The 9,506-nt window shown below is 41.5% G+C and overlaps 1 protein-coding gene, 1 non-coding gene and 1 pseudogene across 5 annotated transcripts in view; 2 read left to right on the top strand and 1 right to left on the bottom strand.

The window, feature by feature from the left end:
- IFTAP (intraflagellar transport associated protein) overlaps positions 1 to 9,506 on the top strand; it is a 105,741-nt gene that overhangs the window by 28,165 nt on the left and 68,070 nt on the right. The gene's annotated exons all lie outside the window — the stretch shown is intronic.
- Positions 6,462 to 7,701, top strand: LOC114005491 (nucleophosmin pseudogene; annotated as a pseudogene).
- Positions 8,423 to 8,484, bottom strand: LOC114005492 (U7 small nuclear RNA). The gene has a single exon (XR_003547337.1). It is a non-coding gene; the product is annotated as a U7 small nuclear RNA (small nuclear RNA).

A 9,506-nucleotide genomic window follows, 5' to 3' on the forward strand; every position in this document is an offset into this window, starting at 1 on the left:
TTGATTCTATTTGGGGTCCTTTGTAATTCTTGGGTCTGGATGCCTGAGTGCCTCTCTAGACTTGGGAAATTTTCTTCCAAGATTTTATGGAATAGGTTTTCCATGCCCTTATTACTTTCTTCATCTTCTGGGATACCAATTATTTGGACGATAGGACGTCTAATGGAATCTAGTATTTCTCGTATGTTATCCTCATTTTTTTTTTGTTATTTTCTCTATCTTTTGGGTGGTTTTCTCTAGGTCAGAAGTTTTATCTTCTACATCAGAGATTCGATCTTCAGCATGGTCTAGTCGACTTTTAATACTTTCAAGAGAGTTTTTGATTTCTTGTATTACAAACTTCACCTCTAATAGTTCCATCTTATTCTTTCTTAGCGTGTCCATTTCTTCCTTAATGTTGTGGAAGGACTTTCTCATCTCCCGTAGTTCATTGTCTATCTTCTGTTCCAGCTCATAGTATTTGTTCAACATGAATATTCTAAATTCTATCTTGGACATTTTGGTAACGTCTTCTATTTTTTCAAGAAAAGGAACGGAGTTACTGTGTTCTTTTGATGGAGACATATTTCCTGCTTTATTCAGACCTGAGGTTCTTCTACTTCTAACCATTGGGAGATGTGTTCCCTTTAAAATACCTTTTAAGAGAAAGTTTCCTCGAATAGGAGAAGGAGTGTTTCCTTTTTGCTGTGGAATGAAGACTGCCAAAGTCTCTCCTCTATTGTGTTTAGCAATGTGATCAAAGGAAAAGTATTCTCTTCAGCTGTACAAAGGAAAGTATCTCCTTCTTCACAGGTGATTCAGTGAAAGGAGGATCCCAGAGAGTCTTAAAATACTAGAATACCTCAGGACTGTAATTCTAGACCTATCTAAACTGCCAGGGATGGTGTAGATGAGGGGAGTAAGGACCAAATAAGTGGGAAGACAATAATAAGGAAAATAAAGAAAAAGTCGTGTGCCGTGCGCGCGATTTTGCCAGGGGTCGAGAGATGAGAGTCGGGTGTCTGTGGGGCTGAGGGCCTTCCTGTGTGGTAATGAGAAGAGAGAAATTTACAAATGAAAGAAGAGGAAAAGGAGAAAAGAAAAGTGTACCTGGCTGATAGAGGGGTTTCTGGCTTGGGGGTCCTGGGACTGGAGCTTCAGGGGACAGTCCTCCCTTGCAGTTCCTGGCTCAGGGGTTGAGAGATGGGAGTGGGCCTGGCTCAGGGGTCGAGAGATGGGAGTGGGGTGTCTGTAGGGCTGAGGACCTTCCTGGCTGATAGAGGGATTTCTGGCTTGGGGGTCCTGGGACTGGAGCTTCGGGGGACAGTCCTCCCTTGCAGTTCCTGACCCAGAGGTTGAGAGATGGGAGTGGGGTCTATATATATATATATGTTTTAAGAAATGCAAACACATGAGACCAGCAGGTGGCATGATAGTTAAGGCACTGGACTCCCACATAGCTGACTGTGGTTCAAGTCCCAGACCTGGCAGCTTGCTTTCTCACTTTCCCTTTCTCTCTCTGTCTCTCTCTGATGAGCACACACGCTCTGTAGCAAATTTAAAAATAGTAATAATTATTTTAAAAATGAAATAAATGATTCTTTTAAAACTAAGAAATGCAATCACAGAGTGGAGATTGTTAAAGGCATATTTGAAACCAAAGAAATATAGTTCACTATAGGCTATAAAGTTACATCACCACTTCCTAGCTGTGTGGCCTCGGGGGTTGTTACTGAGTTAGGTGGATAACAACAGCACCTCCCTGGAAGGTCCACGAAGGCTATTTGAGATAATCCACGTGTACCTCTTAGCAGAGGCACTACTGGGAGGAAGGACTTCCTGGCACCAGGCGTTGTTACTGCTGTCCTGATGCTGGTGCTGTGGCGTCTACAGAGTGGAGACAGCCCTTTAGACTGGGGTGACAGATGAGCCTAAAGGCTACATGTTGTGCTTCCTTATACAGTGCTACTGTTTTCTAAATTGAGCCAATATTTAAAAGTTGGGTGATTTTACATGAAAGTCTTGGTCCTCCCCCAGCACTCCATCCAGGGAAAGGATCTGTTTTTGTTATTTCCCCCATGGCAACGTCAGCTAGAGCCTCACTCTGCATTCACATGATCTAAAAATGTGTGACGCATCCTCTACTTCACTCACTTCAGTGGCTTCCTGTAGGTATTTGAATGGTAATAGTGATTCTGGGTTCTGCTTCAGGTTGTCATCAGCGTGCTCTCCACCTTGGTCCTTCCTGGGTTGTTGCTGAGGTCATTCCTTCTCTACCCAACAGCGCATCAAAGCTCCTCCATCTGAGGAGCTTTCAGGACATGTGGATACATAGCCCATGCTGAAGCTCAGCTGGGGCCAACGAGTCCGTGTTTTGTAGAGCTCCCCTGGTGTTTCCATGTGACCAGGGTTGAGAGCAGAGAGTTTCATCATCTCCAGTCATAACACTCTTAAAGAACCTGATTTCATGATTTTAATCCATGACTGATGTGTCCTAAAGAAATTTTAAAAAAGAGTAAAGTGAAGAAAAGGAAAAGTGATGCTAATCTTTTCTTTTGTCATGCAGGGTAGACCATCATTGATGGAAATGTGATCTCTGTAGTATGTCCTGGGCTGTGAGAGTTCACAGATTCACAGACTCAGAGGAAAAGCAGATAGAAAAGACTGCATTCACTTTTTGAAAAGAGGAAAGGGACTGGATGCTGAGAGCTGCATGAGTCCCGAATGGTGGGGACTTGGAGCTTTTGCTAGGACTTAAGGGAGTTTGTGTGTGTGTGTGCATGTGTGTGTGTGGGGGGCCTATGATTGTGTTGACGGAAAATAACCAACTCTGTAAAAATAATAACTATGATTGTGTCGACGGAAAACAGCCAACTCTGTAAAAATAATAATGCTATTTGTTTTGAAGCATGAATGGGAGTGACCTAGGCCTGGAGGGTAGGCAAAATACTCCTTTCTCTCGGGGTGACCAGGTACAGGGGTTTTTCCATTGGTCTGGCCCCGAAAAGCAGGACATGTGGAAGCGGGAGCGTTGTAGGCTATAGGTGGGTTTCACAGCTTTTAGGGTGGTGATTGGCCAAGGAAGGGTGCTGAGACACTGTAACAGTGGGGAGGAGGCTTACGGTACATCTCCGAGAGACTCCAGTACTGCAGCAGGAGCCGGATGTAAGAAGAATCCTGTGACCAAGGGTCAGAATGGTCTGTTAAGGTGTGTGAGTGTGACTCCCTGCAGGCCTTCTGGAAAGGATTTTGGAAAAAGGAAAAAACAGTCAGACCTGTCCACAATTGGATAATTAAGGAGACCCATCTGTTGGTCTCTGGGCTGTTTTGCTGTCATCTCTGTCTGCCATGTGTTCTGTCCTTAGTTTTGGTGCAAGTGTTTGACAGATGTTACAATCTTTATGTCTGAAGGTACAAATTTAGGAAATACAAGGTCAGCCCTCTGCAGTGAAGTCCAGAAAGGACCGACTAACTTGGGAAGAAAAAGGAAAGAAGACAATGTGTGAAGCACCTGGGAATTTTAAATGGGCATTTCCAATGAAATATCTAAGGCACCAGCCAGGCACTGACTTAACCCGTTCTCATCCCTAAGGTACTTGGGGAACATTTAATCCTTGCAGTTGATGTCTCTTGTTTATGCATACAGAAAACAAAAACAAAAAAAAAAACTGTGATTTTCATTTACACTTAAGGGAAGGCAAATTTAGGAAATAATCTAGCTAACTCTGGGGCTGCCGGTGAATGATCTCTTTTGACATGATGTGTAGGTCAAATTAATTTTAAGGGACCAGCAGTTAGCGTAATGGCTATGTCGCTGGACTCCCATGTAGTCGACCGCGGTTTGAGTCCTGGACCCGGTGGCTTAAACTCACACTGGGCACGTGTGCATGTGTGTCCAAGATCCCGAGAGGAGAATGGAGGAGAAGAGATTGCAGTGTGGCCATCCCCCCGGGGGGTGATTTCTCGCTTTCTATCTCTCTGTCTCTCTCTGTCTGTCTGGTGAGCACACACGCCCTATAGCAAAAACTTCTCAAAATAAAACATTAATTTTAAGACAGTCCAGATGGTTTTACAGTCTGCGAAGGGGGTTTAGGAAGGTACTTACATTCTCTGAGCCTCATGAGTTAGTTCCTGCTTTCTGGACCTGAACCTGGCAGTGTGAATGACTGGGTAAGATGGTAGAATCAGGTAAAACTGGCAGAATCAGTGGATTTTGGCATGCCAAATGCCATGGCATTTGATAATTCAAGTAACTATAGAAATTATTTGTGAGGTTGACTTTATTTTTGTACCTTGGGAAAAATAAAAACTGTTTGTAAAGGTTTTGATATTTCAGGGGGGTTGCAGTGTATTTGTTTTGGGGATAATGAATCTATTTTTTTTTCCAAATCTGGTCTGATTTGTGCATGCTGAGGAAAAAATGATTGCAGATGTGGAGACTTCATTTTGAGTTCAGTTTTGAGCCCCAAGTTGAAATAAATGACGACGCAAGTCACATAAACTGCATTTCCAAGCAGACTGGTTGTTTTTTCCTTTCAGAATATCCCTAGGCTTCAGTTCACATTATAAACTAATGACCTGAAAAAATCCCTCTTAAGGCACAGAGTTACAGGTGCAAAAATATGTCTTAAATCAGTAAGCTCCCCCTTTACCACTGAAATATTTAAATGTCTTCTGAAAAACCAAACAAGACTTAGGGACAGGCCTAAGAATTAAGGCAGTAGCCCACAGAATAAATAAATCAAGGTAAATATGGCTAGTTCTATTTGAGAAAGATATTAAAATCAATTCTTCACATGTCCATTTCCCCCACTTGTTTGCAGGCCCTTCGTTTGTCTTGATGTGTTTGGTCATTGTGCCGAGATGTGGTGAACCTTTTCTCTGTTGATTATCACCATGCGTGCTACGTACATGCTTTCAGCAAGTTTAGTTTCTCAAGTCATTACCATTTCCACTGATTGACTGTTCTATTTATTTTTATAATAGTTATATGCCAGAATGCTTATGAGATTCATTTTCTTTCTAAGAGTGTTAAAGGGGTCAGTAAACCTATTAAAAATATTTCACTGGATAAATTAAATTATAGCCTTATAGAAAGAAATTCACATGACTACGTTTAGACTATTAGGAAACTGTTGGGAACTTAATATTGTAGTGGAGCTCTCACTATAGTACATTTATGTTGGTCATACTTTAGCGTTTGTCTCTTTTAAAGCAACTCTAGGTTTTTAAACCACAATACGTATTTGATAATAAATACAATTTTGTATTGAAGTATTAAAGACATATTAATTATTAGTTTTAAACAGTTATAATTGAATTCTCAGTAGCATCTTTAGTTCAAGAGGCTAGAACATATCGTAAGGTATCTGCTGGAAAATCAGCGTGCAGATTTTGATTTTTTTCATTATCGGTCAAGATATTACTATATCGTTGACATTATTGCCCATAAGGGTAAGTGGCCAGATTTTGATCTTGTGTATCACAGTTTCTTTGTGACGTACTGGATTTTCTAGACTGTCTAAAGGAAAAAAAGACTTCATACTTTGTCATATTTCTATCATATTTTTAGGTTATAAAACCTATGCGTGAATACTTGTATTTGATTTTTTGTTAATGTATTAATTCATTTAGTCACTAATTCTTAGTGTCTTGTTAAGGTCTAGGTATTCTGTTAAGTGTTGAGGATTCAGAATTAAAGAGATAGCTCCTGTTCTCAAGCACTCACACCAGTGAGAGAGACAGAGTAGGAAATGGGAGTGTGCACTAATGTCTGCTGAGCCCCTAGTCTGGAGTGCAGAGTGCTGGGAGAGCCCCAGCAGGGCAGCTAGCCTGTCGGAGGCAGGGCGATAAAGGCCACTATTTGAGAGGGTGCGTCGGGTGAGTCCGGGATAACTGCAGAACCAAAACCTGCCCTGGGTCCTAGACATTAAGGAGAGGCAGGTAGGTTTGACAGCTAAGAGCTGTAATTGACAAAAGTGGACAGATGTGACGTTGCCTCCATTGGCGATGGGCCTTTTTGTTCACTGATCCGTTGGTCTTAGCTCGGCTGTGTATGTCTTCTTTCAGTACGAAGCTTTCAAGGTGAAGATGTCGCCTTGCTTTAGTGAGGCTTCGAGTTACTTCTACCCAGCTGAAAGAAAAAGGCATTTTCATTTCCTCTCACACCAGGATTACCACATGATCCAAACTGGGAAGCATTTGTTTCTACCTTTTAGAGTGGTAGTTACTGCCCGTGTTGTCATCACACAGACATCATGTAAATAAGAAGCCAGTGACTTGGAAACTTAGGCAAGGGGGCCAGCAGGTGGCTGGTGGTTCAGGCGCTAGACTCGCACATGGCCAGCTACCGTTTGAGTCCTGGTGGCTTGAAAATCATGCCAGGCATATGTATGTGCATGTCTAGAATCCTTAGAGAAGGGAGGAGAGGGGATTGCAGTGAGAGGGGATTTCTTACTTTCCCTCTCTCTCTATCTCTCTGGTGAGTGCATGTGCCCTATGACAAAACCTTAAAAACAAACAAACAAAGGAACAAACAAAAATCTGGGAGTGATTCTGTCCTGCGTGGCTGTTTTCAGGAGCCATAGTCATTTACTTCCGTCTGCCTTCTCACCCACCCAAGTGCATGCCACCACCCCATGGAAGATTTGATGGGCATGGACATGAGCCCCCTAAGACCCCAGAATTATCTTTTTGGTTGTGAACTAAAGGCCGACAAAGATTATCACTTTAAAATGGGTAATAATGAAAATAAACACCAGTTATCATTAAGAACAGTCATTAGGGGCTGGTACAAAGGATGAATTGCATATTGTTGAAGCCAGGGCAATGAATTATGAAGGCAGTCCAATTAAAGTAACAATGGCAACATTGAGAATGTCTGTACAGCCAACGGTTTCCCTTGGGGGCTTTGAAATAACACCACCTGTGGTCTTAAGGTTGAAGTGTGGTGCAGGGCCTGTGCACATTAGTGGATAGCACTTAGTAGTTGTGGAGGAAGATGCAGAGTCAGAAAAGGAAGAGGAAGAGGATGTGAAACTCTTAAGTGTATCTGGAAAGCGATCTGCTCCTGGAGGTGTTAGCAAGGTTCCACAGTAAAAAGACAAAACTTGCTGTTGACAAAGGTGATGATGAAGTTGATGATGATGATTTTGAAGATGAAACAGAAGAAAAATCTCCACTCTGAAGAGATATATACAAGATACTCCTCACAAAAATGCTCAAAGATCAAACCATAATGGAAGAGACTCAAAACCATCAACATCAAGATCAAAAGGACAAGAAACGGGAAAAAACTCCTAACACACCAAAAGGACCTAGTTCTGTAGAAGACATTAAAGTAAAAATGTAAGCAAGTCCTCTTCCCAAAGTAGAAGCCAAGTTCATCACTTACGTGAAGAATTGCTTCCCGATGCTGACCCAGAGGCTATTCAAGATCTCTGACAGTGGAGGAAGTCTCTTCAAGAAAATAGTTTAAACAGTTTGTTAAAATTTTCTGTCTTATTTCATTTCTGTAACAGTTGATATCTGGCTATCCTTTTTATCATGCTGAGAAAAATTTCCCTACCGTGTTTGGTAAATGTCCAGGTACCATTGCCAAGAATGTGTTGTCCAAAATGCCTGTTTAGCTTTTAAAGATGGAACTCCACCCTTTGCTTGGTTTAAGTAGGTATGGAATGTTATGATAGGATGCAGTAGTAGTGGTGGTCAGACATGGAAATGTGGGGGAGACGAAATATATATGTGAAATAAACTCAGTATTTTAATAAAGTTAAAAAAATAAAGAAACTTAGGTAAAATCTTTCAACTCTAATTTGTTATATTAATATATAGTAACCTCAGGAAACTACAATAGTTACTTTCAGTTTTCAGTATCTTTCTCTCTCACACACACATGCACAACATACTATGTCTACATACATAACACACACATACAACACACAGAACACGCATGCACCACATACCCAATATATATATACACATACTACAATACACACATACCCTACTCACACCACATACACACCGCAACACATGCATTACATACCACATATAGACACACATCACAGAAGACTACACACACCACATAGCACATGTACACACCATAATACACATGTGCCACAGACACGTGTACCATATACCATACATACACACACTCACACCACAATACATGCACTACATACCACATACACACACACCACATTCACACCGTACACACACCACAACCCATGCACCACGTACCACACATACACACATGACCACACACATACCACACACATAAACACATACTACATATACATCATTTTTATTCTGATTGTGTGCTTCGGGCTAAATGATTATTTTCCATGAAAGTTGCCTATTTTACAAACTATGATATTCAACTATTAGTTGAAAAACAAAAATGAATGAATCTATTATGATTTCATGATTACTATTTTTTTTGTGGGGGGGCTTTCCAGTAAAAACTGGAAAACCTGGAAGAAAAATTCTAAAAGAGACGTAACACTCACGATTACCTTGTAAGTAGGTCTTCGTATTTCATTTTCTCATTTGATTGTTAGACTGTCTAGGATTCAAGTATTGCCATGTAACAGCAGCTTTCTGTTCACTGTCATGTGTGTCTGCTTTACTTGTTTTATATGTAGATCGAAGAGTTTATTCCAGAATTTTAATGTGTAATTTTGTTTTTGGCTTTCTTTATGTTATTCTCACTTCACTTGCAATACTTTGTGCTTTTAGCATTTTACTATTCTTTTAACATGTCTTTGAATAAGTGGTCTTAGCATCCTTCCCTCTTCTACATGTTAATGTTTGAATGAGGTAGAACCCGGCATACCTGAATGTTGGAGACAGATGGCCATGACTTGGCTTCGTGGACTGCTGCTCTTCTGGCCTTTGGGAGTTCAACTCTCGGAGTGTCAAAACCACTATGTAGGTTTCATTCTTTCTTAGACTGTCATAACCTCATGTAGTCCTAGAGAGTTTAGTTTCCTTTGTTTACATTTCGTTACTGACAGGGCCAAGCCCACACATTGCTGTTGCAGAGCTCAGGAGTGTGGAGTCCCACATGGGCTGTGGCTGCATGGCCTGCGCAGTGACAGTGCTGCCCGTCACCACTGTGGAGCACTAGCAGTGTGCGAGTGCCACGCAAGGACTGAGTTTTCAGCTTTATTTCCTTTACTTAAGTGTAAGTTGAAAACAGATAGTCAATTCATTTACTGGGAAAACTTTACAAAAATTTGGGACAACTTAGGTTTGTGAACCAGTTTCTTAAAAATGTAAGTTTTGGGACCAGCAGTTAGCATAATGGCTATGTCGCTGGAGTCCCATATAGTCGACGGTGGTTTGAGTCCCAGAGCCGGTGGCTTAAACTCACGCCGGGTGCGTGTGCGTGCGTGCCCAAGTTCCTGAGAGGAGAATGGGGAGAATGGAGGAGAAGGGATTCTCGCTTTCTGTCTCTCTGTCCCTCTCTGTCTTTCTGGTGAGTGCATGCCCCCTATAGCAAAAACCTCTCTAAAAAAAAAAAAAAA

This window comes from Tupaia chinensis, unplaced genomic scaffold (genome assembly GCF_000334495.1).
Source record: "Tupaia chinensis unplaced genomic scaffold, TupChi_1.0 Scaffold143910_1, whole genome shotgun sequence".
In the NCBI taxonomy this organism is placed as follows: domain Eukaryota; kingdom Metazoa; phylum Chordata; class Mammalia; order Scandentia; family Tupaiidae; genus Tupaia; species Tupaia belangeri.